The sequence below is a fragment of the Suncus etruscus genome, chromosome 1 (assembly GCF_024139225.1).
Source record: "Suncus etruscus isolate mSunEtr1 chromosome 1, mSunEtr1.pri.cur, whole genome shotgun sequence".
Lineage (NCBI taxonomy): Eukaryota > Metazoa > Chordata > Mammalia > Eulipotyphla > Soricidae > Suncus > Suncus etruscus.
The window spans coordinates 196,413,697-196,430,027 of NC_064848.1; the positions used below are offsets into that span (position 1 = coordinate 196,413,697).

Here is a 16,331-nt window from a genome sequence, read left to right on the forward strand (position 1 = left end):
CCAATTTAACTTGAGTCTCTCACGTGCAAATCACAGCCATTTGAGCTGTCTTCCTGGTCAAGATGCTTTATTGTCTATAGAGAAAAAAAATTTAAGTTTATTCTATTGGAAATGAAAACCCATCCGAAGCTTTTTGAAGCATCTTTATCTTGGAGAGTCACCAGCATCTTGACCTGAATGGCTGGCTACTTTTCCTCTCTCACTCACTCATCTTACTTCAAGGGCTGGAGCCATAATACAATAAGCAATACACTTTCCTTGCATGTGATTGACCCAGGTTCCATCCCTGGCACTCCATACAGTCCCCGGACCTCTGCCAGGAGTGATATTGAATATTGCAAGAGTAAGCCCTAAGCACTGCTGGGTGTGACCCCAAAACAAAATGAACTATTTTAATTCACTGGGAAAAATCAAGGTTTCCTGGTAGGCCAGAAAGATAATACAGCAGATAAGGTGGTAGGGTGCTTACCTTGCACACAGCCAACCTGGGTTCAATGACCAGAGTCTCATATGGTCCCCTAAGCATCACCAAAAGTGATTCCTGAGTGCAGAGCCAGGAGTAGACCCTGAGCACTGTTGAGTGTGTCCCTCGCCCCACAAAAAAATAAGTTTCTCAAGTTAAATTTATTGAGATATAATAGGAGTAAAATTTTCCTTCTTAAAGTATACTAAACAGTACCTTTCTTTCCCTTTTATTTTTTTTTGGGGGGAGGAGTATTTTTGGGAGGTACTGAGTATGAAACTCAGGATGACCAGATATCAAGCAAGCACCCTACCCACTGTACTATCTTTCCAGTCTCTTCCTACATTTCTGGAAGTAACATAATGAAGGTTCTAGCTACACTGCCTGCCTCCTCCCCAACACTTAGTATTGTCCGTTTCCACAAAAGTGTGCAAGATTCTGCAGAAAACCACTGGGGGAATAAAAGTACAGGGCGTTAAAGATAAACTGGCTGAAAAAAAAGACTGGATAGGAACTGGGCCAAATAGACCTAGATATCATCTAATGAAAAAAAAGTTGAGAAGTAAAGTTGGAAACAATATAGAAGGGATCACCACCCCATTCTATTTCTGTGTGGCTTTTGGATGGTTTTTTTTTTTAAAGCACCTTACAAAGTGCTTTTTCTGTCAATACTAAAAATATTCAGTCATTCTATAGATGAGCTAATAGATCACACTAGGGGGCTTTATTTAAAGAAGGTTTAAGTTTAATTCCCACTTTGGGCTTATTATAGTCATGGGGAGTGTTGGCTAAAAATACAATTCTTTCTCTGCTCTGAAATATTGAATCAGGTCACGCTACTAAATCATTCTCCTCAACTGACACTTTGGGAAACTGGATTCTCTTTCTGAATGGTCTGACACCCCAGTTGTGGTTGTTTACTGGAAAAGAAGAAACCGGAAGTTGAGTATTCTGGTGCCATTTTAGTCTTCCATAACCACATACACAAGTGAGCGACCAACCACCAAGGCAATTCACTTCTCCCCTCAGATCTTGATCTAACCAACTACTGCATTAGACTTGCTCCAATCCCTGGTAAACAAACACTGCAAAGGGTTGGAGCGATAGTATGGTGGGCAGGGCAGTTGCCTTTGCACATGACCCAGGTTCAATCCCCAGCATCCCACATGGTCCCCAGAGCACCACCAGGAGTAATTCCTGAGTACAGTGCAAAAATTTTGCCCTGAGTGCTGCCAGCTGTGACTTAAAAAAGTATTTAAAAAATAAAAAATAAATAAAAAGAGAATACTGGAAGGCAAAAAGTGCTATTGCTTTAATGAGTACATAAATACCTATTTACTCTGAACAGAACGCTTCATCACCTCGGCTAAGATCTGTTTAAATCTTCACACTAATATTTACAACTTGAAAGTGCTACTAATTGCATACTGGGTTCTCCAGCGATTGGCCCTGACTGGCTGAAAAGAATTCTTGCTGATAAAAATGGCAGCAGCTTCAAAGGCAAATTTCACTTGCAAATATTACTCCTAGCTTTTAGGTAATGACTCTTTTTCAAAGAGACACTCAACAAATGAGTTTTTTTTTTAATGTCTTTTTCAAATATAACTCTTCTTCTACTCTATCCTCCTCAGCACAGTCCCTAAAGAAGGGACATTCATACACGGGGAGAGACAAATGTATGCAAGTTTGTTCTCAGCAACAGTGAGAAAGAAAATCTGCAAACAACCCAGCCTCCATGGATCCAAGAATGGATAAATCCATCATGGCCATTTACACACAGTTTTCAATACAGCCACGAGTTAATGGATGTTTTAATCTCAGGGTCAAAACAGTTTGAAAGAACAAGCAATGCAATGAAGATCAGTGCAGGGGGGAATTGTTTCTTTTAAACTGGTACTAAGATAGGCTGAAGTAATAATACAGTGAGTAGGCTGCTTGCCTTACTCGTGGCTGACCCAGGATCAATCCCCAGCGTTCTATGTGGTCCCCTGAATACCACCAGGAGAGATTCCTTGGGGGAGAAAGGGAGATGGGAGAGCACTGATAGTGGGAATGTTGCACTGGTGAAGGGAGATGTTCTTTTTATGACCGAAAGCCAACTACAAACATGTATGTAATCATGTTGTTTAAATAAAAATATTATTTAAAAAAAAAAAAGGAGTGATTCGTGAGTGCAGAGCCAGAGCAATCCCTGAGCACTGCCAGGTGTGACTCCTCCCCAAAAAAAAAAAAAAAAAAAATAATAATAATAATAATAATAATAATAAAGAGTGAAAACTAGTATTTACACAAAAGCTTTTACACAATTGTCCCTGATAGCCAAGGAGTAAAAAAACCACCCAAATGTTTATCAATGGTTGTTTAGCAAAGATCATCAAAATTTGATCTGCCCATGTAAAATTCTCTAAACATTCTCTGAAAGTCTTGATGAAGGAGAAGCACTAAACACATAACATAAACTTGAATTATTTTTATTTACTACGCTGAACAGTGCATGGGATAATGCTCAATACCTAGGCAATGGGGCCAGAGAAATAGCACAACAGTAGGGCATTTGTCTTGCACGCAGCCAACACAGGACAGACCTCGGTTCAATTCCCAGCATCCCATATGGTCCCCCAAGCCTTCCAGGAGCGATTTCTGAGCGATTCGCTAGGAATAACTCCTGAGTGTCACCAGGTGTGGCCCAAAAACATACAAACAAACAAACAAAAAAAAAGAGAGAAGTCCATTTCATAGCGAAAATAATGAAAATATTCTTAACCCTTTCTTGGGGGGGAGTACGGGGACACCACACTCAATGTATTCAGGAGTTATTCCTGGCTCTGTGTTCAGGAATCACTCCTGGCAACTTTAGGAGACCATATGAGAGATTGAACCCAGGGCAGTCTCGTGCAAGACAATCCTATCTGCTGTATGATAGTCTGGTCCCCAATATTCTTGACGTCTGAGAACTTCACATTTTAATGTTGAAAACATGTTTCAGCTTCATCTCTAGATCTGCCTTTCAGGACCAGGCACAGGGGAAGAATAGTGAAGTGCAGAGAAGGCAATTAGACTTCCTTTCTCACAAGAAGGGAAGGATTTTTAAAATCTCGACTTCAATACCTTTACAGGATCACACATTCTCATCTAGGCTCTATCAGTTCCTGAATATTCATGCAATGGCATCCAGAAATGCCTTTCTGTGACAAGCAGTGGAGATAAACAGAGAAGCTTTCTAGAAACAATCAAGGTTTTTCCTTCAATATTTCTAATGGGGGGGGGGCTAGAGTAATAGCACAGTGGTAGGGCATTTGCCTTGCATGCGGCTGACTCAGGACGGACCCGGGTTTGATTCCTGGCATCTCATATGGTCTCCAGAGCCTGTCAGGAGCAATTTCTGAGTGCAGAGCCATGAGTAACTCGAGTGCTGGCCCAAACAAAAATGCAAGAAAGGAAGGAAGGAAGGAAGGAAGGAAGGAAGGAAGGAAGGAAGGAAGGAAGGAAGGAAGGAAGGAAGGAAGGGAAGAAAGAAAGAAAAAGAAGAAAGAAAAGAAAGAAGAAAGGAAGGAAGGAAGAGGAACAAAGAGAAAGAGAGAGAAAGAGAGAAAGAAAAAAGATTTCTAATGGCCTTAAGGAAATTTAGAATTGTACCTATGTGGGGTTGGAATGATAGTATGACAGGCAAGACTCTTGCCTTGTATGCAGCTAACCTGGGCTCAATCCCTACTGTCCTATGTGGACCCCTGAGCCAGTCAAGAGTGATCCCTGACCACAGAGCCAGGAGTAAGTCCTAAGCACAACTGGGTGTACAACCCCTCCAAAAAAGTAGCCCTATAAACTTGTACCTAGGCTTTTAGTTCTACCAAAGAATGGAAAAATTCTTATTTGCTCTCCCCATTTTGTTATATATATATATAAAACCCAGAAATATATCATTCCAGAATAACATCCAGAGACAGATATCTGTGTTAGGATCAACTAAGCATTGTAAAACAACTGACTGGGTAATAAATGAATGCCAACTTCTCTTTGGCTGTGCAAGTGATGTTGGAAAAAGCAGGCAGAATCATAGCCCAGGAATGATTTGTGTACTTCCTGGCATGGACTTTCTGGGAAACTGTGCAGAATCTTCCTGAGCCTCAGTTTCCACATATATAGACTGGAAAGAATAGACCCCCCCTCTTGGAACAAGGATAAAATGAGAAAAGCGATACAGTGACACTCTAGAATGGTCCACCAATATGTCTCCCCTTCCCTTTTGAAAGTCAGTAAATGTGGACATGAAGAAATATTACCACTTGAGTGAAATATTTAGATACTAAAGAAATTGACTCTACTCATTCTAAAATGTCTCCCCTGGGGCTGAAAGGATAACACAGTGGGTAAGGTCTTTGCCTTGCATGCAGCTGACCTAAGTTTGATGCCCAACGCTACCATATGGTTTCCTAATCCTACCCTCCCAGGAGTGATTCTTGAGTGCAGAGCCAGAAGTAATCGCTGAGCACTGCCAGATGTTGCAAATGAAAGATAAGGAAAGAAAAGGTGAGGAGAGAAAGGAAAAGAAACAAGAAGAGAAAGTAAGTGAAAGGAGAGAAAAGAGGAGTGAAGGAGAGGAAACAAGAGAGGAGAAAAGAAGTGAAAATAAGGGATGGGAGAGATAGCACAGCGGTAGGGGGTAGAGCATCTGCTTTGTATGTGGCCTACCAGGAAGGGACACGATTCAATTCCCAGCATTGTATATGGTCCCCCAGCCTGCCAGGGGCAATTTCTGAGTGCAGAGCCAGGAGTAACTCCTGAGTGCTGCTAGGTGTGGCCTAAAAACCAATCAACCAATCAATGAATAAATAAATAAAGTTAAGAAAATAAAAGAAGTGAAAATAAGCAAAGAGAGAGGAGAGGAGAGATGGGGATGGGAAGGAAACGGAGAGGAGAAGAAAGGAAAGAAAAGATAAGGAAAGGAACAGAGAGGGGAGGGAAAAGAGGGTGGGGAGATAAAGGGAGAGAAAAGGAGGAGAGTGGGAGGAGAGAAGAGGTAATGGAAAGGAAAGAGAAAAGAAAGGAGAAAAAAGAAATGAATAGATTATTTTTAGGTTGAGGACTCCAATTGCACAAAATCAGGAAAGGAAATTATTCACTAAAGAAAAGGAACGTTTCAGGAATCTTTCCTTGCACCGCTGTAGGAAACGAACATGGCACTGCTTGAAACGGGGGCAGCTCACAGAGCTATGGTACAGAAGGCAATCAGCAAGGCGCAGATGGGGAGCCCAGGAAAGGCCACAGTGCCCGCTTTCCTTGCACACGACTTCGTCATAACACAGTTTTCCAAACAGCTTCACCAAGCCTGGCCACCTGTCTTGCTGTTATTTTGGCCTGTCTATTTTCAAAGGCAGCCGTGGCACCCAGCAAGAAACCCACCACCATAGCAACATAAACATCCCAGTGGCAGAGAAGAATGTAAGGCAAGTCCCTGCATCATCAGAAAGAAACTAATCCCCTTGCATCTGTGACTTTGATGTCACGGTCCCAGAAAGCAATTGGGGACCCATGGATGCTGCAGGGCCCCCAAAAACCAGCATCTTCAGAATATCGCTGTGTGATGCTCTCCCAGAAAAAATCTAGAAACCCTAGATTTAGAGCAACAGGAACTTTGATTCAAGGAAACTGAATCCTAAAACAAGGGTATTTAGGACCAGAGATATTACATAGGGTTAATGCACTTGCCTTTGATATTAGCCATATCATAACTCAGACTCAATCCTATGCATCCCATATGGTCCCCCAAGCTTAACTAGTCATGATACCTCAACACAGATTCTGGAGTAAGCCTGAACACTGCTGGGTTTGCTCCCCAAAATCGAAATAAATATATTTTTGTAGTGAGGGTGCTGAGAGGAGGAGGAGGAGGAGGAAGAGGAAAAGGAGGAAGAAGAAGAAGAAAGGAAGGAAGGAATGGAAGAAAGAAGAAAAAGAAGAAGGGGCTGGAGAGATAGCACAGTGGTCCCCCAGCCTGCCAGCTGGGTGTGACCCAGAAACAAGAAGAGGAGGAGGAGGAGGAGGAAGAAGAAGAAGAAGAAGAAGAGGAGGAGGAGGAGGAGGAGGAGGTAGAGAAGGAGATGGAAGAGGAAGAAGAGGAGGAGGAGGAGGAGGAGAAGATGAAGAAAAAGAAGAAGGTGATGATGATGTCCGCCATAGAGGCGGGAGGGATGGAAACTGGGGACATTTGTGGCAGGAAAAGGAAAGGTGACCTGATGAAGGGACAGATGTTGTAACTTTGTATGATGGACTCTCAATTATGAACAACTTTGCAAATGCATATCTCATGGTGATTCCATTAAAAATTTATTTAAAAATATAGTTGAAGTACATGACTACTAAATGGATAATTATCAATCACCCCCTATATCTGCCAAAAGCCTTGTATCTTATCTCAGTCTAGCACCTGAGAGAGGCAAAGAGAGGGGGTATTTGACGCTGAGAAAACTAAGGCAAAGGCTTAGATTTCCATTATCAGCCCTGAGTACCACCCAGCTAGGAGTCTCCTGATCCTCTAACTCAGTGCTTCTCCTCCCTGTGCAGTGACCTAAAACCAGAAATCCTAACTTAGGACAATAGGTATCTAGATGCAAAGAAATCAAATAGAGGGGTCGGAGTGCTGGTGCAAGTGGTAAGGCGTTCTGCCTTGTCCACACTAGCCTAGGACGGACCATGGTTCAATCCCCCGGCATCCCATATGGTACCCCAAGCCAGGAGCGATTTCTGAGTGCAAAGCCAGGAGTAATCCCTGAGCATCACCAGGTGTGGCCCCCCACAAAAAAAAAAAAAAAAAAAAAAAGAAAGAAATCAAATAGAGAGGCCTATAATTAAAAGAAAGCATAGGGCAGACTTAGTTTCCAGGAAACATACTGGAGTTAACAGGAAAGTAGGTTTGGTTTGTAATGCAGAAAGTGCAAGCAAAAGAGAAAGGGCAAATCAGAGCAGGTAGGTCAGAGTAGGTAGGTACAGCAGATAGGATGTTTGTCTTGCACATGGCCAACCCAGATTCAATACGATATACTGGTATACTATATGGTCCCCCCATGTGCTGCCAGAAATAATTCCTGAGTGCAGAGCCAGGAGTAATCCCTGAGCACTGCTGAGTGTGGAATTAAATTTTAAAAAGCAACAACAAATAATGAAAATAGGGCCCGGAGAGATAGCACAGCGGCGTTTGCCTTACAAGCAGCCAATCCAGGACCAAAGGTGGTTGGTTCAAATCCCGGTGTCCCATATGGTCCCCCGTGCCTGCCAGGAGCTATTTCTGAGCAGACAGCCAGGGGTAACCCCTGAGCACTGCCGGGTGTGGCCCAAAAACCAAAAAAAAAAATAAATAAATAATGTAAATAATCAGAAAGGAAGCAGATTCTCTCCTGCAGGAACCTGAGATACTCCACAAGGCCAGTTGTGGGTTCTAAAGACTTCTGAGATTCCTGAGGATGATTCAGGAAGGCAGTGGGGACCCAACACAGGCCTAAATTCCAATCCATTGGCCTTGGCCACCACTTCTTGCTGTATCATTTCACTTTATTATTAACAATTTGTTCCATAAAGAGAAGCCTGAAGGAGAAATAGTAAGAGGAGCTGGAGCAGGTGGCTTGCATGTGAGTAACACAGGTTCAATCCCCAGTCCTGGGGGTCCCAGGAGTACCAGGCCAAGAAAAACCTCAAGGGCCCGGAGGGATAGCACAGCAGCATTTGCCTTGCAAGCAGCCGATGCAGGACCTAAGGTAGTTGGTTCGAATCCCGGTGTCCCATATGGTCCCCCGTGCCTGCCAGGAGCTATTTCTGAGCAGACAGCCAGGAGTAACCTCTGAGCACCACCAGGTGTGACCCCCCCCCAAAAAAAAAAAAAAAAAAGAATAAACCTCAGGCATTGCCAGGTATGGCCCAAAATCCCAAAGTGAAAAAAAATAGGAAAGAAAAGAAACAATTCATCAAGGAAAATGGGCCAAAGGCTAAGCACCCCAGGAAATAATGGCTAATCTTACATGTACTTGAACCTCGGGAAAGTGCTTTTCTTGAAAAGACTTAAAGGGATTATTTTATTTGGACAACTAATAAATAGCCTGATTACTTTAGGGGAAAAAAAAAAGAGCTTTTTATCAACCCAATCTCAGAAGAAAAAAGTGCACCCCAATCTGCAGCCCAGAAGTTACAATGCAGGAAAAAGTAAGAACCCTTAGCTGTGGCCAAACTCCAAATCCCATCTGAGAAGTGAACTACTGAATTCTAAATTAATCTAAAGGCTTTGTGCTTTGTTTCGTTTTGTGTTTTAGTTTTTGGAGCACACCCAGGAGTGCTCAGGGCTTATTACTATTTCTGCACTCCAGAATCACTTCTGGCAGGCTCAGAGAAACATATGGGATGCTGGGGATAGAACCTGGTTTGGCCGTGTGCTACGCATGCTCTCTACCCATTGTACTATCTCTCTGGCCCCTAAAGAGTTTTCATTTTTGGACAGAATGCCTTGTATAAATGATAGAGCCTTGGAGAGTTAAAGAATCCATCTCCAACTGCATTAAATAGTCAAGGGTTGGGTCTTTCGACAATGGTATAGGGTCAGCAGGATGGTACAGGGGTCAGGTACTTGCCTTGCATGTAAGGTTGGCTCCTGAACTGCGTTTATGCCTAGAGTCCCACCAGAAATTATCTCCGAGCACAGACGCAGGAGAAGCCCGAGTATCAACCACAACAGACTGTAATCCAAAAAGAGAATAACAGTGTAGACACCCCAATGATTAAATGAAATCTCTTGCTAAACTACGCTTGCGAAGGGGATTCAACAACCATACTTCAAATCTTTACGTTTGTCTCATTGAGCAAAAGCACCGTCTATTTTCACAGCAATTTAAGTATAGAGTAAAGCACTTTCATCCACTAAGACACTTTTGTCAAGGCTGAACTACTCCAGAATGATGATACAGTAAAGCTAAGTTAAGAGCCATGTTCGTCGTTTTCCTATTCTTTCATTCATTCATCGATTCTTTTTTTTCTATTAGGACCACTGGCATCCTCGTTCCTTATTCATTCTGTTCAGGGCAAACCCAATCCATTCCCCTAGGGAGAAACATGTCACCAGGCTCAGTGGGAGGGAATGCAGGGGTTTCGGAGGACAGCCCAGGGCTCTGGCAGAGATCAGGTTGAAAACTCCCACCATGGGGCCTGAAAGGTAGCACAGCAGTGGGGCATTTGCCTTGCAAGCAGCCGACCTGGGAGGAATCTGGTTCGATTCCTGGCTTCCCATATAGTCCCCCAGCCTTCTAGAGGGGATTTCTAAGTGCAGAGCCTTTAGTAACCCCTGAGAGCCTCTGGGTGTGGCCGAGAAACCAATCAGTTAATCAATGAATCAATCAATAAACCTTTTTAATAAATAAATGTTTAAAAAAGAAAACTCCCACCATGGGACCTGCCTGTTCTTTCAACAGGGGTCGGTCAAGTCTTATTTTCTTCTCTATGCTGCAATGCTTCTGTTTTCTTTTTTCACTAGTCACTGGTTATACAGAGCACCATGTTCTGACTTTTTATTGTGTTCTGACTTTTTATTGCAAAGCATCTTTAGCAGTACAAGGATATTTGAGGTTCAATACCCAAAATTCTTTTTTTTTTTTTTTTGGTTTTTTGGGCCACACCCGGTAACGCTCAGGGGTTACTCCTGGCTATGCGCTCAGAAGTCGCTCCTGGCTTGGGGGACCATATGGGACGCCGGGGGATCGAACCGCGGTCCGTCTCCTAGGCTAGCGCAGGTAAGGCAGGCACCTTACCTCCAGCGCCACCGCCCGGCCCCCTACCCAAAATTCTTAACTGGGCCTCTGAGACTGACATTTTTCTTTTATTTGTTGTTGTTGTTGTTGTTGTGTTTTGGGGGGCCATACCTGTGCTCAGGAGTTATTCCAGGCTCTGCACTCAGGAATTAGTCCTTGCCATGCTTGGGGGACCCTATGGGATGCCAGGAATCAAACCTGGGTCAGCGTGTGCAAAGCAAGCGCTCACCTGCTGTACTATCTCTGGTCCCAGGAGATTGACAATTTTTTCATATCAGATTGCTTTGTTGGTTTGTGCCTGGAATAAATTGTTCCTTAAAGTTATGAGGCTCAGGGGCCAGAGTGAGAATACAGTAAGTGAGGTGTTTGCTTTTGCACGAGGCCAATCCAGGTCTTATCCCTGGCACCTACTATGGTCTAAGGAGCCTGAAAGATGTGATTCCTGAATGCAGAGACAGGAGAAACCTCTGAGCACTGTGGATATGGGCCCCCATAAAAAGGGAGGGATAACAATATAATAAAGTTACAGGACCCTTGTTCCATACAATGAAATCAAGGATGCAGGCTGGTCACTGAGGGTAGGTCTAGACTCTGGATCTCAATCTGTTTTTTGTTTTTTTTTTTTTGTTTTGTTTTGTTTTGGTTTGTTTGTTTGTTTTTTTTTTTGGTTTTTGGGCCACACCCGGCGGTGCTCAGGGGTTACTCCTGGCTGTCTGCTCAGAAATAGCTCCTGGCAGGCACGGGGGACCATATGGAACACCGGGATTCGAACCAACCACGTTTGGTCCTGGATCGGCTCCTTGCAAGGCAAACACCGCTGTGCTATCTCTCCGGGCCCTGGATCTCAATCTGATGGTGGATGAGCATCGACCAGAAGGGAAAGACAACCTGATGAAGTTCTAAACCATGAGAGCTGGAGAACCTGCTCAGGAGTTGATGTCTGCTTTGCATGCAGGGGGCCCAGTTCTCTCCCCAGTACCACATGGTTTCCCAAGCCTGGAGTGACCCCCAAGCACATAGTAGCTCCGGAGCATTGCCAAGTTTAACTAAAGACACGGTTTAAAAACAACAAACCTAACTAACTAACCATTCTGAGGCCAAAGTGATAGCATAGCAGGTAAGGTACTTGCTTTGCATGCAGCAGACCTGGATTTGATCCCCAGCATCCCATATGGCCCCCTGAGCGTGCCAGGAGTAATCCCTGAGTGTAGAGCAAGAAATAACTCCTGAGCGCTACTGGTGTGACCCAAAACCAAACAACTAATCATTCAAACTGCAGTCTTTTTTTTTTTTTTTGGGGGGGGGGGCTGCATCTGATCCCCATATGGGATGCCGGGGGATGGAACCACAGTCCGTCCTAGGTCAGCCGCATGCAAGGCAAATGCCCTACCGCTCTTTTACAGTACACATTTTGTCAATGTTAACTCTACTTATTTAAAAGGCTTCAACACTTGGGACAGAAATAGAGCACTGCTGAGTGCAAACACACCTATCGGACCGTTTTTTGTTTTGCCCGATCTCATATTCTCCAGCTCATATACCTCCATGTGAAGAGTTTGACATTTCCAGTTCAATATGCTTCTCCCCTAAAACATGTTGTGTTGTCCCTTGTCAGTTTCCAGTGTTATTTCCAGCCCCGGGTCCTGAGACACTCATGGGAGCTCATCAGGGAGCGTCTTTGCTGACTGACTGTCCGTGAAAGCCCGAGGCTCTTACTGCCAGGAAAAGGGACGATTTCCCAAGAAGTAGGAGCAGCTCTCCCTTCACAGCACAAGCTCCAAACATCATTTCAACAGGATGATTTGTTCATGGAAGTTCAACTGAAGACTGCCACCAGCTCGAGCATCATTCAGAGAGAAAACAGAAGGTTTGAGCTCTGTTGTTAACAACCACCTTCTTAATTGTTACACTTGTCCATCCCAAACAACCTATTTCTTTTGTGTGTGTGTGTGTGTGTGTGTGTGTGTGGTTTGGGGTCACACACGGCAGCGCTCAGGTATTACTCCTGGTTTTACACTCAGAAATCGCTCCTGGCAGGCTCGGGGGACCATATGGGATGCCGAAATTCAAACCACTGTCCTTCTGCATGCAAAGCAAATGCCTTACCTTTATGCTATCTGTCTGGCCCCCAAACAACCTATTTTCATCGTTGAAAAATGGTTTGTATATTCTTTCTGAATTTTTTTTCAGTAGAAAGTATATTTGTGAAAATTATTGTATCACCAATGAACTCATTAAAGCAATAGCAGGAGGTTTAGTAAGCTTTTTTTTTTTTAAGGATAAGAGTTAAAAAATACAGTAAAGTCAGTGTGAGAGTGGCAATTGTTGTTGTTTGCATAGGCCCAGTAAAATATGGGGGAAATAGAAAGAAAAGGCCTTGGCCTAAATACAAGGAGACCTTACCCTGAATTTTATTTGTTTTTATTTGGGGGCCACACCTGGCAGTGTTCCAGGGTTACTCCTGGCTCCGCTCTCAGGAATTACTCCTGGTGTTGCTTGGGGAATCATATGGGATTCCAGGGATTAAACCTGGGTCAGATATTGGCTAGGGTCAGCTGCAGGCAAGTCAAGGCAAGATTCTTAATCCTTGTTCTTTCTCTACAGCGCCGTATCTTTTCTTTTCTTTTTCTTTTACTTTTCTTTTCTTTCTTCTTTTGTTTTGTTTTGTTTGGGGGCCACACCCGGCAGCACTCAGGGGTTACTCCTGGCACTGCACCCAGGAAACACTCCTGGCAGGCTCGGGAGACCAAATGTGATGCCGAAGATCAAACCTACGTAGGTCCCGGGTCAGCTGCGTCCAAGGCAAATGCCCTACCCACTGTGTTATCGCTCCCGCCCCTCCTTATTTATTCTTTAATCACAAGAGCTTAATAATAACCTCTAATGTCCCTTTGTCTCTGGAATCTAAGGAAAGCAAAATTGCATAAAGCCAAGGGCACAGTCCATGTGGTTTGACCAACCAAGGCTGTGTCTAAGTCCCATGAACATACCATGCAAGTACCCAAGATACACAGCCGTAAAACTTGGAAAAGTAACATCTTAGGTGACTGTTTCTGGTACTAAGTGAAATGCCATCTTGCTTTTCTCCCCATGGATGGGAATCATGACTCTGAGCAAAGAAAGAGAAAATCCGGGGCCGGAGAGATAGCACGGAGGTAGTGCGTTTGCCTTGCATGCAGAAGGACGGTGGTTCGAATCCCAGCACCCCATATGGTCCCCCGAGCCTGCCAGGGGCAATTTCTGAGCATAGAGTCAGAAGTAACCCCTGAGCACTGCCGGGTGTGACACACACACACACACCCGCGCCAAAAAAAAGAGAAATCTGGTTTTTATATCAACTTTACAAATATAATGTTTCAATGGCACTGCAGCTGGGGCACCCAGTGCTGGTTCATTTTGTACGTAAAAGCAAAGTCATTGTGAGACCAAGGCCTTATGACACGGCGTAACTTCCCAGTTCCTCCCTGCTGAGATCGAGAAACCAAGGTCAAGTAACTGTCACAACTTTACAACACTGAGGGCAAAGTTGGCTTCAAGCATTATACATAGCCAGATCTCAGCATTCAAAACAGATCTGTCCTCGGCAGCCTCTTATCACAGATCCTAGAAACAATACAAGTTGGAAATTTGTTTTGGTGCTACACCTTGCAGTGCTCAGGCCTTACTCCTGGCTCTGTGCTCAAAGATCACTCCTGGTAGGTCAGGGGACCAAACTTAATGCCAGAAATTGAATGCAGGTTGGTCCTGTGAAAAGCAAAGCCCTACCTACTATTGCTCTGACCCCAAGTTGGAAACTTTTTTTTTTTTTTTTTTGCTAGAGAACTAAAAGATAAGTGAAACTTTGCTAGTTAAAAAATAAAAAAAAAAAATGGGGCCCGGAGAGATAGCACAGCGGCGTTTGCCTTGCAGGCAGCCGATCCAGGACCAGAGGTGGTTGGTTCAAATCCCGGTGTCCCATATGGTCCCCCGTGCCTGCCAGGAGCTATTTCTGAGCAGAGAGCCAGGAGTAACCCCTGAGCACCGCTGGGTGTGGCCCAAAAACAAAAATAATATAATAATAATATTATTATATTATTATATTATAATAATATTAATTAATAATATTAATATTAATAATAATAATTAAAAACTGAGCCAGAAAACCACACCCACAAATGTAGTAACCATATCTGTATTCAGTCAGCTCCATAAACTTATTTTTTCTTGAAAGAGATGTATACCAAACTGTGAAAGCTCATAGATTGGTACAGTGGCCGCATATCTGAAAAATAAAATCTCAGGAGAAGGAGAATCATGTTCCCACCCTGACAAAGCCACACAAGCTGTACCCACTGTTGCAAGTCAGCCCCTGAAGAGGTTGACTGATAGAGGGATGGAGGATGAGGTCTTTCCCCTCCAGCTCAGAGCACTCGTCTGCCACCCTGTCCAGCCGATGGTTCGGAGGTGAAACGGCGGGTAAACAGCTCGCAGACAGTCAGGCTTGTGGAAATATTAGCTTTATTCGGTGGACAAGATTGAAGTCCAAAACCTCAGCATCAGTTCCAGCCAAAAGCCCCTCACCTTCCACAGACCCTTGTTTTTATCCCCCAGAATCAGGTACCACCCAATGGTGGGATCAGATACCACCCAATGGTGGGAGCAGAATCAGGTACCACCCTAGGGTGGGGGCAGAATGCCAGGTCACACCCTAGGGTAGGGCACAATCACTGATCAGGGTAGGGTCAGTAACATAATAATCCCATAAAATGTTTACATACACAACACCCACCACTCACAACCACAACTTAGCCAATGGCCCTGTTTCACCACTCCTTATACTTCTCTCCAAAGACACCAAACCAACTAAAAATCCAGATATGCCAGTACTTGGGCTAACATATCCAGGATGTATATATATTGAGTTAGTAGAGACACCCACCCTCTGCCTTCTTGTACTTCCAGAAGTCCTGACAGCTAAATTACATTCCACAAAAGCTTCAATATTAGCCACAAAGCTGTGAGTTCCTGGCCACTTATGTGGCCATATATATCTCCAAATTTTTCCAGGACTGTCATCCAATAGAAATACTAATTTGGATGTCAACATGGGCTCAAAGCCACCTAATGTTCAGAAATAAAACAAATAACAGAAAACCAATTAGCAATAAATTGCTTAGCAAACCTTCTGACAATGATTTAATGATCTCACTGTGAGATACATTAATTTTCACAAATTTTCTTATTGTGCTACATTTTTTTTTTTTTTTTTTGGTTTTTGGGCCACACCCAGCGGTGCTCAGGGGTTACTCCTGGCTGTCTGCTCAGAAATAGCTCCTGGCAGGCACAGGGGACCATATGGGACACCAGGATTCGAACCAACCACCTTTTGGTCCTGGATTGGCTGCTTGCAAGGCAAATGCCGCTGTGCTATCTCACCAGGCCCTATTGTGCTACATTTTTAAAAATTATTTTATTACCACGTACCTGTAAATAAGCAATATATTACTCCATGCTTGCCAATAGGGTAGGCTTGGGAATGGGTGGTAATCTGGAGACAATGAGGGAGGGAATTTTACATTGGTGGTAGGATTGGTCTTGGAACAATTGTATTATGAGCAACTATGTAATACATGGTCTTTAAATTTTTTTTTCTTTTTTTTTCTCTTTTTTTCCTTAGTCTCCGTAGAGACTGTCAAAAATTGCCAATGCCGACTATATTTCAAGTCGTCACGGCGAGGTATTGGGAAAAGTTTTCAATTAGCAATAATCGCGCCTCGGATAAACCTCATTGGCTACGATACTGCCACTGCGCAAAGCTTGGTCTTTAAATTTTAACAAAAAAAAATTACACACAGGGCCAGAGAGATAGCATGGAGGTAAGGTATTTGCCTTGCATGCAGAAGGACAGTGGTTCGAATCCCGGCCTCCCATATGGTTCCCCTGAGCCTGCCAGGAGTGATTTCTGAGCGTAGAGCAAGAGTAACCCCTGAGCGCTGCCGGGTGTGACCCAAAAACCAAAAAAAAAAAAAATGGGGATCATTAGCTTTGTGGCTAATATTGCAGCTTTTGTGGAATGTAATTTAGCTGTCAGGACTTCTAGAAGTACA

The 16,331-nt window shown here is 43.8% G+C and overlaps 1 protein-coding gene and 1 non-coding gene across 2 annotated transcripts in view; both read right to left on the reverse strand.

The window, feature by feature from the left end:
* The window catches only part of PITPNC1 (phosphatidylinositol transfer protein cytoplasmic 1), a 284,015-nt gene that overhangs the window by 257,818 nt on the left and 9,866 nt on the right, over window positions 1-16,331 (reverse strand). The window lies entirely within an intron of this gene.
* On the reverse strand, window positions 15,902-16,042 carry LOC125995411 (U4 spliceosomal RNA). Its single transcript, XR_007490951.1, has one exon. It is a non-coding gene; the product is annotated as a U4 spliceosomal RNA (small nuclear RNA).